The following is an 18810-nucleotide window of genomic DNA, read 5'->3' as shown; positions in this document are numbered from 1 at the left end:
ACTATCACAGCACCAGACCAAAAGACATCCAGTCATCATCTCACTTGATATTCATGCTATTATATATTCATGGTCATCTCCTACTTTTTTTTTTTTTTTTTTTTAAAGATTTTATTTATTTATTTGACAGAGAGAGATCACAAGTAGACAGAGAGGCAGGCAGAGAGAGAGAGAGAGGGAAGCAGGCTCCCTGCTGAGCAGAGAGCCCGATGCGGGACTCGATCCCAGGACCCCGAGATCACGACCTGAGCCGAAGGCAGCGGCTTAACCCACTGAGCCACCCAGGCGCCCCATCTCCTACTTCTTAAATCTCTTCTCTCTTGACACCCAAATTATCTCTCTTGCCTAATTTCCTCCATGTCTTTCCATCTCATTTGCTGGTTTTTCTCTTCCTGTCTGGCCATTTTGTGGGGTGTTCCTTAGAGTTCAGCTGTATCCTTCATGGACTTCTTATCACTTCCTGTAGCCATCTCTTCCATTGCTGTGCTCCAACCAAATATAAATATTTACGTTGCAAATCTAAATCGCTAACCCTCCCCTCTTCATGAGTACCAGACTTGCATTTCTAAGGACCTCTTGCACTTGCCCTCTCTATGTTCATATGGTCACCTCAGATTCAGCATACTCAAAAATCAAACTCATTCCCTACAACCTACATGGCTAGCACATCATTATTCATCTCTCTGCTTAAATAGAGAACGTGGAATTTTTCTTATGCTCTTGCTCCTCCCTGACCTACATGTCCATCTTTTCCCAGTCCCATCCTTCTCTTTCTTCACCAATATGTCTTGCAAATCCACTTCTCTTCACATTCTCTACTGCTTTTATGAGGATGGTGGCCCTTCTCACCTTCTGTTCAGCTCTAGCCAGTACTCCAGATAATCCCCATGTCGAAGCCTCCTTTTTTCCACGCTTTACCCTGGAATGCCAACTTGTCACTACTCAGAAACTTGTTAAGGGTCACAGTTACCTACGGGTTGACCTTAAACTCCTTGAAAGGGCTTTCAGGAGCCTCACACTGTTCACAGCCTCTTTTTTCACTCTACCGTGTTTAGAAACATGCTCTGCATATCCAAGTTTCAGGTTATGTTCTTCTCCCTATGGAATGCCCTTCTTCCTCCTCCCTCAACTGTTAAGATTTGGCTTACCTTTGAAGGATCAAACCCTTACCATTTGTCAGTGTTTTACAATGACAGGACTTTATACCTGGGTGGAGCTTTCCAGACTTCCCAGCAAAATTCGTCTTTTTCTCCATACCTACCCATAGCTCTTAAGTGTTTCTGCTGGAAGGACATTTATTATTCTTTATTGTCCTTAAAGTGTTGTATATCAGCATCTAACCAGGAATATAGAAGCCAGACTAATTATTTAAAGTATCATATTTTGGGGCGCCTGAGTGGCTCAGTCGGTTAAGCATCTGCCTTCAGCTCAGGTCAGGATCCCAGGGTTCTGGGATTGAGCTCTGTGCTCAGCAGGGAGCCTGCTTCTCCCTCTGGCTGCCACTCCCCCTGCTTGTGTGTTCTCTCTCTCTCCCTCTCTCTCTCTCTCTCAAATAAATAAAAATCTTTAAAAATTAAAAAAAAAATAGTATATTTTAATTCAAAGAATTGGTTGTAGAGGTAATGTAGGATCTGAGAGAGAATGCAGAGGTGACCCACTGTAGGAAGTCCCCACCACCCTGGGCTGGAAGGACAAAGGGAAGAGGCAATAGTATCAGCTTCGGAGCCAGGGGACTCTGCAGAGTGGGAATCCTGATGGGCCTGTCCAGCTGGAGCAAAATTCCCAAGGGAAACATGGCCACTTCTGGAGAACTCTAGGCAGAGAGGAGAAGTCCTGGCTTAGCCCTTCTTCCCACCCTCTGATCTCTTGCCAGAAGCTCCCATGGCAGAACCTGGTTGGAGCTCCCAGAACTTGCAGCCTGCAGGGGTCAGGCCTGTGACACAGAGCACAGCAGGGCCACACAGAAGGGATTTGAGTGCAGGAGAGACCAAGCGTGGACACAGGTTGTATCTTGTCTCCTTAACATATATAGAGCTGCTTTAAAACAGACACTTCATCCGACTTGCTTTTGTAACCATAGTGGCTAGCACCAAGGTTTGATAAATATTTAGTGATGGAAATGAACTCTAAAGTTTCCTTCCAAGACTAAAATTATGCTTTCATTACCAGTGCATTACCTCCATTTATCATAACATTGAAACAAAAACATGAAACATTTCCATGAAATTCTTCTGTATAAAATCATAGATTTTGTGTAATTATTTACTTAAACCCATGCTTTAGTTCAGTCTCAACCCTGTTCCTTTCTTAACACGAAGCCAGTGCTATTTATCAGCTCTAGGTTGGTTTTGAAACTTTTTCCACCAACTGTGAGTCCGAGTAAAATACAGGAAAGGGAATGGAGACATTGATTTAATAAATGCTAACAATGTGAGAGAAAAAGAAAAAAATTGTTGTTTTGGGCAATTTTCACATAACTCATCCTAAATATGCCTTTGAACAGGCTCCTACTCTGGTCTGGGGCCAGGCTCCCCTGCTCCCCTCAGAACAGAGCTTCAGGAGTGGAGAGCACTGCGGGATGGGGTGGGGGGAGGGCAGAGGCAGAGCACAGCAGGTCTAGGGTAGATGGCTGAGGAGCCAGTCCTAGCCTCCCTTCCTAAGTTGTCTCGCTTTCCCTCAGAGAAGGGAAGAAAGGGAGGGAAGAAGAAAGGCCGCCCCCACAGCAGCACCCCTGGTTGTGGCGTCAGAGGCATGCCCTTTCAGAGGTCACACTCTCACTCATGAAGCAGCTTCTAGCCTTACTCTTCTGGTGACATCTGCCTCCTTCAAAATCCTAGAGATCAGATGGGCAAGACACAGGGTTGCGACTTCGAACGTGTTGTGCGATCTAGTATTCAAGGCATGTGGCTACACAGGGTCAGAGGAAATCTTAGAGAACATCCCAAGCCCTTTCAGCTCAGAAAAAGGTTGACAGTTGGGGTGCCTGGGTGGCTCAGTGGGTTAAAGCCTCTGCCTTCGGCTCAGGACTCTGGGATGGAGCCCCACATCGGGCTCTCTGCTCAGCAGGAAGCCGCTTCCTCCTCTCTCTCTGCCTGCCTCTCTGCCTACTTGTGATCTCTGTCTGTCAAATAAATAAATAAAATCTTTAAAAATAAAAAAAGAAAGAAGAAAAAGGTTCATAGTTGCTCGCAACCTATAACTTGATGGCAGCATATGGGGTCTAGAAGGGACCTCGTGCTGCCCCTTGCCCATAGTTGTTTTTCTTTTGCCATGTAAGCTCCAGAAGTTGTTTAAAACCCTACCTTGAACAGAATGCTGCAGTGTTGTCATTGTCCATGTTAGTGAATTAATTTGCTTTTCCTGTTTCTCTGTCTCCCCTTATTTCTAATTTAATTGTATACATTTTTTTCTGTATACACTTTTTATTAACGTATTTTAGTTTTGGACTCTGAGACCATATATGGAACACCTGCTGGGCTCCAGACAATATCCCTGGACGGCATTTCCTGTTTTTTCTAGCACCCATGTCCTTCTCTCAGTCCTGTTGCTCTCACCCCAGCTCCTTAAATCCCACACTCACTCGGACTCCTTACGTCAGGAACAGACTGTACTCAGCTTGGAAGGGTTGTCTCTAGCCACCCACAGCTGGTAGCAACCTCTTCATGTAGGTAGGATCTCCGTGTCTTTGAGAGCGTCGCCAATTCAACTCTTGGCCAGAGCAGTGGTCTCCTCTGTCTGGGACAGCGGGATGAATGTGGTTCATCAAAGCTGACCCCAGATGTTTAGGATGACAGTATCCTAGCCCCATTTACTTCCTCCCTGTTTCTTCCCTTTCTTTCCTTTCTCCCCCTTGAAAGACTTTCTCTACCTGCTGAGAACTGATTTTAACTCTAATGCTGCAGGTTAGATTAGCAGATGTCAAATTCAAGCCAAATTATTTACGAGGTGTTTTACATGGATTATATCTGTTCCTCACAGTAACCCTGCAACACCAGTTTTAGTTTCTGTACTCCGTGAAGAAATTGAGAGAGAGATTAAGTAATTTACCCAGTATTACAGAGATATTAGATGCGCAGCTGTGGTTCAGTCCCAGGTCTGACTGATTTCAGACCTGCCCCTGACTACGCTATGCTATCACTGTACAGTGCTATGATACATACGATTAACTGGGGCTAAACCAATCAGAATTCATATAAATCACTGTAATTTCAGAAACGATCACTAATTAATGTTGACATAAATCATTTGCTGGAAAATTCTGTCTTGGCAAAGCTTAAAAATAGCATGGCTTCTACTGTGCTGGTAAATATCTAAAGAAACAGGTATCCTTTTGCCCCCAGTAAGTAAAAAAAAAAAAATTTCTTCACAATGGGCTATATTATTATAAAATATTAGTTGATATTTCATAGCAACAGGCTATAATAGAAGATAACTTATTTTATTCTAAAATTTCTTAAATATCACAGAATATATTTTTAATTTTTGCATATTAAGGGCCCCTCAAAAAATTATTTACCATGAAGAAAGAAGATGAGAGAAAAAAAGAGAAGGCGGATGTTTAAAGAGAATAATTATCTGTAGAAGGACATATGTTTTTAGATTCAGTGAATTCATCTTTCATGAAGTGGAAATCCTGGCCAAACCACATAAATGGACTTGAACTGACTGCCAGATAAGGAGCATTCTAGAAATGAAAAGGCACTGGTAGAGCCTAAAGGATAGGTTTCCCAATACATTCTGATAAAAACAAAATACTTCAAGATGCTAGAGGTACATGAGTGATAGATAGGAGGTTTTCTTGGGAAGAACATCAATCACTAAAATAAGAAGGAGGGAAATTTGTAGCAGGAAATGAGGAAGCCAAAATGTTATACTTGTTGATTGGACTCTGTATCCTTCCAACTATGTGATGTTCCAATTATACAGTTACTTTTTGCTGGTGACTGTTGTTGCACAAGGAGCCAGATCCCCAGGAGGAAAAGACCGAGGTGGCAGAGAGCATTCAACAGTGTGAAAACTATGTCTGTTGCCCGTGGCATCAAAGGGAAACCTAGAAAAGAGAGCTCACTCTCAAATCAGAATGGGATGAGCACAACTTTACATGATAAAATATTACAATGGCTTATTTTATTTTATTTTATTTAAGATTTTATTTATTTATTTGACAGACAGAGATCACAGGCAGGCAGAGAGGCAGGCAGAGAGAGCAAGGGAAGCAGGCTCCCTGCTGAGCAGAGAGCCTGATGTGGGGCTCAATCCCAGGACCCTGGGATCATGACCTGAGCCGAAGGCAGAGGCTTTAACCCACTGAGTCACCCAACCGTCCCTATTTTATTTTTTTTTAAGATTTTATTTATTTATTTGACAGAGAGAGTCTAGAGAGTGTGCACAAGCAGTGGGAGCCACAGATAGAGAGAGAAAAGCAGGCTTGATCCCAAGACCCTGGGATCATGTCCCCAGCCAAAGGCAGACACGTAATTGATTAAGCCACCCAGGCGCCCTACAATGGCTTATTTTAAAGATTTGTTCTAATTTGTGAAAGTTTGAGTCCCCCACCTAAAATTAATGAATCAGTACACAGAAGATTTGGGCACAGTGAAAGCAAGGATAGCACGAATTCCAGTATCGTGATCGGCCCTTGTGTCCCATCCATCCCAGCAACCTGTGGCTGGACGTTTCATTTCACTTTGGACCCCACTTGTAACCTGATGTTAGGGGATACTATATTTGTTACTATGATGATTTTAAGTTAACTTCCCTTGTTTTCTTCTTAAAAGAATTATTTAAGAAAGAAAATTGCCGTCTACAGTTTGGCACTGGAATGGAGGTTAAGCAGCAGGAAGAAGAGGTTTAAAATACTGTTCCTCTTAGGCAGGGATATTAATACATGTGAGTCCTGAAAGTCAGAATGGGCACTTGTGTTGCCTGAGACCTTGTACAGTGACTGAATTAGAGGACAGAGCTGGCTACGATCAGAAATAATGACTTTGCTTTTTGAAACTGGACTAAATGCTACATGGAGTGTAAATGAAATTCACATTTAAAGAAATGGATATTTTTCCATATATGAAGCCATTCGTGTTTTAAAGTATTCTCTTCCAGAATTATACACTGTCCTTTTTACTGGACATGTTCAGGTGAGCTCATAGTTAGGACTTTGATGGAGTCAAAAAACAAAAAAAGTCTTGGTATTTGGCATTATAGCCAAGGCCTCACCCTTCTTTTTTGATTCCTTATATTTGATCCTTGATCTAAGAGGTGGAAAAAAAGTTTGCGAATACTTTTCAAGAGTGAACTATAGGATCTGAGACTATAGGCACATCATGACATTGAACTCTTGCTAGATATTTTAAAATACAAATCTGATGAATGCTCTACACACATATAGATACACATATATATTATTAGATACGCACACATACCCTTTGATAAGGTACAGGAAAGCTAGAGCTAGTCTGTTGCCTAGAAGTATTAATGCTTTTCTAGGTATTCATAAAAGGTGGTCATTTCCATGTGCCCCAAGAATTCTTGCTCCCTAGGCTGTTGGTATGATATAAGAAATAGCTTGAGGACTCAGAGCTTTGCTCGTAGTTATAATAGGGTCCTAGAATTCACTTCAATAAACATTTATTGCATATCTACTATTTGCAAAGCTCTGTGCTTACAGTTTAATTGACCAGGGGTTAATTTTAAAATATGAAACTTTATCTGGTTATTATTATGACTATTATCTTGATTGCAAACTTTTTACTGTATTTTGAATTTCAGTTTTAAAATATTTTTCCTTCAAATACTGAACTATACTTGTTATAATATGTATAGTACATATTATACAAATTATGCTAAAGCCATTGGCCAGAAATAACAACTTGTAACATTTAGGGTTGGCGTGATTCTTAGCTGATGTGTACCACCTCCTTTTTAACTATATTCCAATCACTATACCCAGGAGATTTGAGGTATTTGGGTTTTATGTTTGTTTTAGGATATTTAAAAAAATTAATATATTTTTGTGCTGAGGAAATGGTCCAGTAGGGATGTGCGTTCTCTAAGCTCTAAGTTAGGAAGTGCGGTGAGGTGGGGTAGCCCTCTGGATTCTCTACACCACCTAACCCCCCTGCCCCATAGTCCTAAGAGACTCCATGCTGTTAGAGGAAATTCATCCTTATTGAACCCTCTTTCTCACTTTCAATTCAGCCCTTAACCGGTCAGAACGGGCTGCTCCCCTCATCATTCCTGCAAAACTATTCTCACCAGTTTGTAACCAGTTTTTAACTACAATTCCAAAGAAAATTTTCTGTCTCTTTCTTATATACCTCTCTGCAGTTTGTTGGGTTTTCTTGTTATTTTTTTTAAGGCTTTTATTTATTTATTTGACAGAGTGAAAGAAAGAGTACAAGCAGGTGGAGCAACAGTGGGAGGGGGAGAAGCAGACTCCCCGCTGAGCAAGGAGACCAGTGCAGGGGCTCGATTCCAGGACCCTGGGATCATGAACTAAGTCGAAAGCAGACACTTAACCGACTGAGCCACCTGGGTGTGCCTGGGTTTTCTTTTTAAAACTCACTTCTTTTGGCGTGCTTGGGTCGCTCAGTTGGTTAAGTGTCTGACTCTTGATGTCATCTGAGGGCATGATCCCAGGGTTGTGAGATCGAGCACCCCAATGTCGGGCTTGCAATGAACACTTAAGATCCTTTCTCCCCCTCCCCGCTCCTCCTGACCCCATGCTTACATATGTGTGCACACACTCTCTCTCTCAAAAAAATAAAAATAAAATATAAAAATAAAACTCACTTCTATTTTTTTTTTCTTTAAAGCCATCTTCTCTAGGACTCTGTCTATACTCCAGCCACCCTTTGCTTCTCCATTCTAGACTCCCTTTCCTCCTTGGTAACTTACATGCTGAAGTTCCCTAAAATTCCGTCCTTAGCCACTGGCTCATTCTTCTTCCATAGTCTCATCTATTCATCTGACTTCCACTAATATCTACGTACTTAGGAGCTCCAAAACTAAGTCACTGGTCTAAGCGCCAGACTCAGGTACCCAGAGCCTTCCAGACTTCCCAACTTGGATGGCACACATACACACACATCCTGAGCTGAGCATGTATGAGACAGCTTCACGTTCTTTGTACACTCAGTTAGCTATGTTTCTGTCTCTATAAATGTCACTACCATCCACCAGCTCACCTGGCCAGGAGCCAGAATCCTTCCTTTTGCCAGGCCCGTCAATCACCAAGTCTGGTAATTCCAGCTCTGAAACTTTGCCACGTTTCCCTGAATTCTACTCTCTAGGGCCTCATTGACATCTCACCATCTCTAGCAAATATGGTGGCCCCAGGAGTCCCCATCCCACAGCTTAGCCATTGGCCCCAGCCTTCTCAAGCTCCCATGCCCTTCCTCTGCCTTTTAACAGATACCTTTTCCTGAACATGCCCTACATTTTCTTATTTTACTTTTACTTATTTGTGCTCAAAACAAAACTGTTAGGGTCCAGAGGACGGAAACTCTGTCCCCCTCCCTTGTATCCCAAGAAGTAACTCTATCCTGTTTTCCCTCTCCACATACCTATAGAAGCAATGTCTAATGAACAAGATTTAAAAAACATCAACAGCAAGGCTAAAAGACTTCACCTCCCACAGAATAAGCTAGTGTGAGTATCAAGGAAAACATGCTTTGAGAATTTTCCCCTTTAAAATGTATAAAAGATTATCAGATATTTGAAAAACTGAAGGCTAATTCATATTTATATGTCCCATATAATTTACCTATAAAATATTGTGCTGGCATGAAAGATTTGAACCTAAAAGCCAAGGTATGCTATTTTGATTGATTACATATTATAAAACAATACAGTATTTATAGTTTGAAGTATAGTTTTTGGTGTTTATTTGATCAAATGTGTGTAAAAGCAAAAAATATATTGCAATATTTCTAAGCTAGAAATAAGTTAATAAGTTAAATAATTTTTTAAGGATTTATTTATTAAAGAGTGCTGCAAGTGAGTAGAGGGAGGGGTAGAGGGAGAGAATCCCCAAGCAGACTTCTCGCTGAGCACATAGCCCAATGCAGGGCTTGGTCCCATGACCCTGAGATCAATGACTTGAGTTGAAAGCAAAGGTCAGACACCCAACCGAATGGCTACCTAGGCACCCCAATAAGTTAAAAAATTTATTGAAGTAGAGAATATCTTTCCTTTTACAATTTACTTTCTTAAGACTTCTGGAATCTAAGGAGAGTGACACTCCTGTCAAGTTTGGAGAGTAAGAATTAACGTGCTCTCCAAAGTGTGAAGAGTAAGAATTAGCTGCATTTTCAGAGTTTTAGACTAGATAGGAGAATCCTGGCTCAGTGACTGCCTATATCAGATATATAAAATAAGAAAGTAGAAGTGTGTCACATGATCAATGAGAGTTCTTCAGCTTTGAGGTTCTAAATGGGTCCATCATCCTAGTCAGTAACATGCAATTTAAAAAAAAAAAAAAGAACCAAAACCCTGTGGTCAGTTCGTTGTGCTCACTAAGAGCTTTTATTCTAAGTGTTCAGAATTTTATTCTAGCACTCAGAGTCTGAGTATCTTGAGTGAGCCCAAGCAGGGGCCCCATGCTGAATTTGTAGGAGCTTCCAATAAAGGGATGATTTTTACAAGAGTAAGTCTGATTGGTTTTATTATTGCAACATTGTTTCAGGCATTCCTAGCAGCTGGTGACAGGATGATGAAACCCTTAGATCCTGAAGTTTCAGTGAACCACCAATAGAAGGAAATAGCTTGACAACCATCATGTTATAGAATTGTAACTATTGCCCAAGATGACAGAAGGGAGCATGTGTTTCCAGTCAGTGAGCAGGGCAGTCGGCTTCCTTTAGGCAGCAGCTTGCTACATCCAGGGAAGGCCACCAAGTGCTCCGAGGTTATAAATAAGCACTATTGGAGCCACTTCAGAAAGCACGAAGCAAAAGGGTCAGCAACTCCTCATAGTCTTTCTTGGGTCTGCTATTAGAATTAGTACGCCACATCTAATATGCCCGCGTGGGTCCAGCTAACCCTCGCTGGGGTGTGGTTTCCCAAAAAGGGGGAGGTTCGGTCTGCTACACACATTTGCTGCTCATCTGTCCACATCCCAGGCAACTGCCAGCCAGCCACACTTTCCGACTGGGACATGCGCTAATTCTAATCCTTGTAACCTCATTCCCGTTATTGTATACAGAGCCTTGCCTGTTAGAAAGCCCAGGGAACGCCTCCTTTTATAGGGTACCAGTCTTGGGCTCTGCGCCGTGTTGGGCTGGATCTGAACTGAAATCTCTTCTTTCTGTTATCAACTTGAGGGAAAAGGACAGGTGTTGTTAAATGGATCCAGACTCTGCTACCCTGTTTACTTTAGAAAGCAAGGGAACAACCTAGAAACACATGTCGGGTAGGACCATGGGGTAAAAAGCAGTGCCCCTTCTCACATCAGAAAAGGTTGGGCAGTTTTCATATTTGGCTGAACAGGGTAGTAAAGTTTTATAACCAGATCCACCAGCACAGCCCTACCAAGAGCAGCAGCAGTGTTCCTGCCAGCTCCTGGAGTCTTCTAAAATAGTATTTTATTAAAGTCTTTGATTTCACTGGCTGTGAGCATTTATTCTGTTCGCCTCCTGTGAGCCAGTGCGTTACTGGGTGCTACAGACGGTGAGGGTGACCTGTGGTCTGCGGCCACTGGGATCCCATCCAAGTGCTAAAGAGCACGAAAGGCACAATGCGTGAAATCTTTTTCTGCTTTTTACCGTTACTGTTTTTGAGTTAAGAAAAATAACTCTTGAAGTTGATGTCCATCCAGATAACATTTATTTTAGGAAGATGATTCAGACTGAAGTTCCAGTGATCAGGATCCAGAGTCTGTCATACCATCTACCAACTTGGTAGCCTGGGATAACACAAACTCTGGCCTGGCATTCCTTAAGCCCGCTCATCCCTGGACATCGCCACACTAATGGAAACGGCGGTCCTGCCTGCATTCTCATTAATAGTGCCCCTACATCCACGGTAGACTCTTTCCTTCCTGTACACAGAGGGTTGAACAATATAAATCCCCTCTGGCTTCATTTTTCTAAAAATATCATCTAGATATGATTATATAACTTTAGCATTTACCTTGAAGTTGTTCTCAGGCTGCATAAAACATTACAGAAATTGTCAGTATAGTTTCAGTGTCTGGCTTTTTAACTGATGGATTTGTGTCATTGTCAAGGGGTAATTTCTTTTCCAAATAGCTGACGTGGACAGGGGAAGTAAATTCTAGCCAGTAAGGTGCCCTTCAACTTGCTTTCCCTTGTCTTTGCAAGACTTTGATAACATTGAAGATGGATTTGTAATGTCCCAGGGGTCCATCCCATAAAACAGTTTCTACCCTCCTCTCGCTGTTGTCTGCTGTGCCCTCCCATTCAGAGCACAGTGACTGAAGGCTTGGCAAGAGCCGTTCAACTATGAGCAGTTGACCACCTACTAATATCTGCGCCCATTTCCTAGGGCTGCTCTAAGAAAGTACCGTAAACTAGGTAGCTTAACAGAATTTGTCTCTCAAAGCTGGAGGCTGGGGGTGCCTGGGTGGCTCAGTGGGTTAAAGCCTCTGCCTTCGGCTCAGGTCATGATCCCAGAGTCCTGGGATCGAGCCCTGCATCGGGCTCTCTGCTCCGCGGGGAGCCTGCTTCCTCCTTTCTCTCTCTCTGACTGCCTCTCTGCCTACTTGTGATCTTTCTCAAAAAAAAAGCTGGAGGCTGGAAGTCTGAGGTCAAGGTGTCGGCTGGGTGGGTTCCTTCTGAGAGCTGCAAAGGAAAATCTTTCCACGTCTCTCTCTCCTAGCAGTATCTGGCAATCTTTGATGTTCCTTGGCTTGGCCAAGCATCACCCGGGTCCCTGCTTTCCTTCCTGTGTTCATGTCTGTGGCCAAATTTCTCCTTTTTATAATACCAGTCACTGGATTAAGGGACCACCCTAATAATCTTATCTTAACAAATTTTATATGCAATGACCCTATTTCCAAATAAAGTCACATTCCAAGGTACTAGGTTTTAGGACTTTAACTTAAAAATTTGGGAGGGAGATAACTCAACCTATATCCCTATAATAAATTGATTTTTCACTGAAGTATTTTGGGTTCCTCCTACATATATAATTCTCACTAAGAATTAAGCAGGTAAAGATGGGATTGTTCTTGTTTTATAAATGTGCAGCCCTTCTATTTCACAGAAGAATCATCTCTCATCTGGGTCTGGGGAATCACAAGGACTTTCGAATGCTTGCTGTTTTTGCTAAATTCAGGTGAAGAAATAGCAGATCTTCTTTCTGTCAGGCTTTGAGCTTGGTTCTGAGAATATAAAAAGGTGTGGTTATTGTCCTCAAAGAGTGAGTGAAGAAAACAAAGAGCACAATATGTTCTGTGTAATGAATGAGGTATGTACATGGAACTAATGAACTCAAGCTACAAAAGGACAAGGTCAGCATTGAGGTGGGGTCCAAAAACAGTGGGGACTCTTTAGGGATAAGCAGACTCCCCTCAGCAAGATCCTGAAGGAAAATAGAGATTCTCCTCCCTACCTTTCCCTCCACCCCATACCCCCGGCATTTAAGAGGTGGGAAAACATTTCCTGGGGAAAGAACTGTCCTGGGACCAAGGAATGGAAGATAAGGGAGGGGAGGGAGGGACTCATGGCAAGAGTAATGAATGGACTCGAGGAAAAAGTGGAACCAAGAGTTCGGGACAAAACAGTGGCTTTGGACAAGAAGAGAAATACCTTGTGTCTAAGATTAAAATGAAAATAGTTAATATGGGTATGATTGTAAGTACACTTAATAGTATAAAAAAGATTTAGAGTCAAAGATTTCAAGCTAAAGTGCTCAATTGTTACAGGAAATTTCCATGGTTAAATCATCTTTCTTAAATGTAAATTGGAGTGTGTCATTTTGCTGCTTAAAACCCCATAATAGCTTCATCTTGACATTTTGATGTAGTCCAGGATACTTAACAAGATTTAAAGATCTTCCACAATATAATTTCTCTGCATCAGCTCTCCCTCGCTCTTTCTGCTCCGCCATATTAGCTCCTGGAATGTTCCAGCTCTCTCCAGCATCTGGGGCTCTGCCCAGGACTGGAACAGGGCCCTCTGTTCCATCCAGTGGCATGCCTCCCCCTGTTACCTGATCCACCCCTCCTCCTCCTTCAAGCTTCTGCTGAAAAGTGGCTCATGGAGGGTGGGGAGAGTTCCTGATGGCTCCCTACTCCTGCTTCAGCTGCCGTCACATCCCAGAACATGCTGTTGTCCCCGCTGTTACTTCCATGGCACTTATTCCCTGAATATCTTTCTTTTCCAGTAGACAGGAGGCTCTGGAGGGCATAAACTGTGTCTCCCTTGCAGTCCACCATATCTCCGGTGGCATACGGCAGGTGTTCCGTGGATGTTTTGCCAAATGAATGAATGAGAAACACGTAATTGATGGATCATGTCTCAAAAATAAGTGTAAAGTTAGAAAATAAAAATCAAGTATTCATTACCAGTCACACACAAAAAGTTAAACTTTAAATTCTTGCAAAACTAATACAGTTTATATTTAGTTAACCCTCAGAGATGTTCAAAAGAATGAACCACTGAACGGGAAAACGAGGTGGTCAACACCTCCCTTGGAGCCAGAAAGCCACGAAGGACCACAGGAACAGCAGGAGACCTGTGCCCCCTAGATTCCCTTGGGCTTCCTTCTCCTGGTCTCTCCTCTGTGTGCTTGTTCGGTATTTCTTTTCCTCCTGCCCACTCCCTCTTCCCTTTCCTGGGTGTCAACTACACAGTTGGTTCACATGCAAGGACATAAACCCTAGGTCAGTGTTGTTTCTCCCACCCCAACCGCATGGCTGGTCTTTGTGTGGGGAATCCTACACCCTTCCCCCCCCCCCCCGCCACTACTCAACACACTGGGGAAAGCATTTAATTAAGGAAAAAAAAAGTTATATTCTGCATTTTATCTCCTTTATTGAGTAACTTTTAATGGCTCCTTCACTTCAGAAGTGATTTAGTGTTTGGTTTTTCTCTTAAAAAAAGCGGGGGGGGGACTTGATTTTTTTTGCAGAACCTGAATCATTCTCAGTCCCCAAATAGGCTGGTAGCTGTCTAAGTCAGCATTCCGAGCTGTTTCTGTCACAGTGCCAATGAGTGTTTCTCCCACCGTGGGACTGCTCTTGTGCGCCAACAGCATCGGGCAAGAAATAATACGGTGCCTGCTGTAGTACACGGGTTCATGTTGCGAAATGTGTATCTTGGCACTGGGAGATTCAAAAAGTTTGAATATTCATAAGGTCTCTTATCTAAGCCCCTCACTGGTTATTAGCTCTTCACATTAAATTAAAGCTATGTAAATCCTCAGAGGTTCATGGTCTATCTGGGCTGAATAAATCTGAATCTTCGAGAAAGAAACAGCACACGGAATTTCCAGGAGGGGTGTGCTCGGTCTTCTCTGTGGCACACTCACAGTAACTGCGCATTTCTTACTCAGGCTGCCTTCCATCATGGGGTATGGCAAGGGCCCAGATACAATTGTGATCCCTTCGTCTCCAGAACTATATTTAATTTAGCTGTACATGTATACCATTTATCTTCTTTTGCTTCAAACACTTTACATGGAGGAAGACTGCTTTGAAGGCAGAACACCCACATTCGGTATCACTGCATTCATTTTCCTGATGTTTTGGCTTCAATTATGGGGCTTTTAATATTCATGAAGTCTGAAAAAATAAACGTCCTAGACTATTTCCTCTGAATGGAAATGTTATGGTTTCAAACCCCAGAGAAAACAATTGGTAAGTTCTACAAGCCCACATTTTCTCTCTGTCAGTTAGAAAGCAACCCCAGCTGGGCAGAAGTAAATCCTGCCCAACATTTCTGGCTTCCCAGAGCAGGTGGCCGGGGGCCTGCTTTGAAGGAGAGGCAAAGAGTCAGCAGACGTGCATGTTTAAAGATTCTCTTTGGAAGAAGAGATAGTAGAATCCTTTCAGTTGATTCAAAATTACATCATTTCTGTCACTGAAGAGTGTGAAGAATTGTTTATTCCATTTACTTCTCCGTGTTCAAATGAAAACTGATGACCCATTTTCCTCCATTTTCTCTTCCTACTTTCCCTTAGGCCTGTAGTGATTGATACTTCCTTCTCTAGAAGTGGCTCAACCAGTCCCTTAAATATTTTCAGGAATAGAGCCAGGCTTTCAGAGCCAATCTTAAGAGCCAGCCTTTTGAAGAAAACAAAATGGTTGTTCTTAATAATGCACTGAAAACCGATATCCAGCAGTGGTGTTTCGGTGACAGAACGTTGTTCTAGACCTCACTTGCTATAGCTGGCCCCTGTGTGGTCCCCATTCTGCTGACTCGCTATCATGTTGCCCCAGATGAGATTCCCAATTCCTGAAATTCTCTCCGGAGTGTGTAACCCTACTCTTCCTCCCTCCCTCATGCTCGCTGAGAGGACGGTCCCACACAGATGTCTCACCCACCTCCAATTTCATGGTTTGCTTTCTCAAGACACCTCTGTATCCACTGTCTTCTCTTCCCTTCTTAGGAACTGTACTTTATGTGTGTAAGGCTAAATGCCTCTTCCCCGGATTAGAGTCTGCATCTCTATGGCTAACTCAGATGCTGTTAGCAGATCTTTCCTTCCTACCATTGCCCACAAAGGGTGCTGAAAAGACGAACACTTGGGTCCCCAGCCTGCCTTGTAGTGACAAGTGGCCATGTGAGCCGGAAATGGCTGGCAAGCACTAGGGAAACCTGGCCACGGACTTCCTTCATGATAGTGGAGCTGGGGTGGGAAGCTTCCTTCTCTTCCTACCTGGAAGGCAGATAGAATGTCTTGTCTCTGCAGCCATTTGGGGACTGTGAAGCCGGAAGCAAGGGGACAGAAAGCTCACACTGAGGGTGGTTCTGCGGCAGGGCAGGAAAAGCCTGGGGACTTGAGAGCACAGAGGACCAAGGACCTAAGTCCAGAATTATTTGGGGAGAACTGTCAGCAACTGTCTGTTGTTTGAGCACTGTTTGTTGAATTTTTAATTATGCTTGGACAAGTACACCCTAGCAGGTACTTCCCTCCGCCCCACCCCAGACAAAGCAAATATAAAAACCCTGCCTAATCCAGGGACTTCTTGTACATTTTTAATTTCTCTTCGTTCACTGGCTATTTCCCTAACATGAGCCCTGCAAACACCCTCCTCATCCTTGGTTTTCCCCTCCTTAAAGTACTCTATTTCACTCCCAAGCTTAGTGAAAGAATAACCAAACATGCCTTCCTGTGTCCTTCACATTCCTTTACTCCTGGCACTCACTTAACCTTTTCTCTCACAGGTCATAAATGTCTTTCTAGTCCCTGGAATATGGGTCTTAGTCTTGCTGTTCCTCAACCTTTCCGCAGCGTTTGACACTCTTGTCTTCTCCCACCATATTGAAGCTCTCCTCTGACCCTCTGGTCTTCCTGTTTCTTGTCTCTCTTTGTTCCCTGAAATGTAGAGGTCCCTCAACCTTCTGTCACATTTCTCTTCTCCCTCCCCTTTCTCCCCTGCCAGTCTCATCTACTCTGAACCCAGCTTCCAATATTATTTCTGTAACTGTGTCTCAAATCTGTCCCACTTTGGCCCAGTGTTTGAAGTAGTCTATGTTTCCAGCTGCTAGACTATAGATCTTTACTTCAAGTCATCCTAGAATCTTCCTCATCCTCTTCCTGCAAACTCTATTCAGACATCAAAAATCTTACCCATTTTCCCTCAGCCAAAATTTCTCACACCTTTCCTACAGTTTATATTTCTATTGTTGCCCTCCTGGTGGTGGCCTGTAAGTGTAGGAATATCCTAACTGGGTTTTCTGTGTGAGTCTGCCTACCTGTCTGACCACAACCTTGGGACCTACCTCACCCTAACTCACACTTAATCTATCACTGAGTCTTGTCCATTCTTCCTCCAAATATTTTCCCAGTCTGTCCTTTTCCCTCACTTCCATGACATTACCCTGGCACAGGTCACCACCTTCGGCTTGGCTCTTTGCTTCTAGTCTTGCTCATCCCTATTTTCGGCACCACATCTGGAATGTTCTCTTAATAATGTAAAATTATGCTCCTCCCCTTTTTCAAATCCTTTAATGATTTAAGACTTCATGTAGAACCAAAATCTTTTACGTGGCAGATAAAGCCCAGCCTGATTTAGTTCCACGTGTCTTGCCGGCTTCATCGTGAAATGTCATCAGTTGGGTGATATGTCTCATCTTTCCGTTCTTCATGTTGACTAAGGCTTTTCCCACTCAGGGCCCTTGCATGTGCTGTTCTTTCCATGTTTAGCACTCCAAACCCCTTGCCCAGACTCTCCTGGAAATTTCTAACCCTTCTTTTGGGTTCAGCTCAATGGTACTTCTTTAAAAAAGCCCTAGGACCCCTCATTATTCTTTATAATCACATCGACATATTTTTTTCACTGCTGTGAATGACAAGAACGTCAGTTTTGTCATTTGTTTAACGGTCTATCCCTTCTGCCCTTAGAATATCAGCACCGTGAGTTGAGGAAACTTCTTTTCTTTCTTCATTGTATGCCCAGCAACCAGCTTAGTGTCTTTCTCATAACATGGGCTCAAAGTGCTCTTTGTGTGAATAACAAATGAAAATTGTCTCACTGTCTGTCAAATAAAATCTCAGTTCCCCAGCCTCTTGCTCCAGGGCCTCTAGAGTCTGACTTCTGCGAACCTTTCCCGCCCCTTCCCTCACAATACCCACGCCTGTGTATGTGATGTGTGTTTGAGCAAATGGAACTCTTCACTGACTCCTGTGTCCCTTTGTTGCTCCTGGTCCTCTGCCTGAATGTCCTTCCCATTGCCACTTTTTATACAGTAACCATACCCATTCCCTACTAGTTCAGTACATGTCCGTTAATGATACATTTTGGATTTGTCCCCAGCCAGAAGTGGTCTCTGCCACCCTTGCTTTCCCTGAGTACATTGCTGTAGCATCATTTCTGAACATATCCTGTGCTAGGCAGAAATGGTCTGTGTTTTTTCTCTCTCTTGAACCAGCATGTACAATACTAGCCCAGCACACCACTGAGCACGAGGTCTGGTTGGTCGGCCTGCTGGATAAACGGGGGGGCTGGGGTGGTGGTGCTACGCGTACCATCGAGACAGGGAGAGCAAGCTGAGCAATCTGTTTGAAACAGGCGAACCTAACTCAGGTAGAACTGGGGAATCATCTTGAAAGTCTCAGCCAATCCCAGAGGAGAAGATACTTGAGAAGTCCTGAGTGGCCTTCAAGGTAGGGAGAGCCAGAGAGCTTAGGGTTTTGTCATAAACTCACCCAGAAGGGGTGAGCATGATATGACTTCATTCCCCTAAAGCAGGAATAAAAGCACTAAAGTCTATGGGCGCAGCTGGCTGAGCAGATGTTATGCTGAACACGGATCTCAGAGAGGCCCGACAAGGGAGAAGCCCCAGTGTGGTCCTCACCAGAAGAGTGCCCATCCCCGGTGCCTTGGGATTGGTCAGAGCAGAACCACCCGACTGCCTGGGGATTCCCTAGTGCCTGTTTTGTTGCAGCGCCCCACAAGAAAGAAACCTTTTCATCACTTGAATAATCACCGCCCCCTCCCCACAAAGGAAAATAAACCGAGAATTCTCCCTTTGGGTCTGCTCTGAGCATCAGCCCTAGCCGCCCTAGCACAGATCAAACCAGAATTCTTGCACCTTGTGGTCATTGGCATCAAAGGCCGCAGGTTTTCTTTCCGCCTCATTTTAATATGCTTGGGAGCCTTGGGAGGCTTAATTAAAACTG

The 18810-nt window shown here is 43.4% G+C and overlaps 1 protein-coding gene across 1 annotated transcript in view; it reads left to right on the top strand.

Moving 5' to 3' along the window:
* Positions 1–18810, top strand: part of LOC111159917 (phospholipid-transporting ATPase IB) — a 585941-nt gene that overhangs the window by 487482 nt on the left and 79649 nt on the right. The window lies entirely within an intron of this gene.

The sequence above is a fragment of the Enhydra lutris genome, unplaced genomic scaffold, assembly GCF_002288905.1.
Source record: "Enhydra lutris kenyoni isolate GAN:26980312 unplaced genomic scaffold, ASM228890v2 scaffoldscaffold71, whole genome shotgun sequence".
Lineage (NCBI taxonomy): Eukaryota > Metazoa > Chordata > Mammalia > Carnivora > Mustelidae > Enhydra > Enhydra lutris.
The sequence above is the reverse complement of the archived record's forward strand: the minus strand, read 5'-3'. Positions and strand labels throughout refer to the sequence as shown.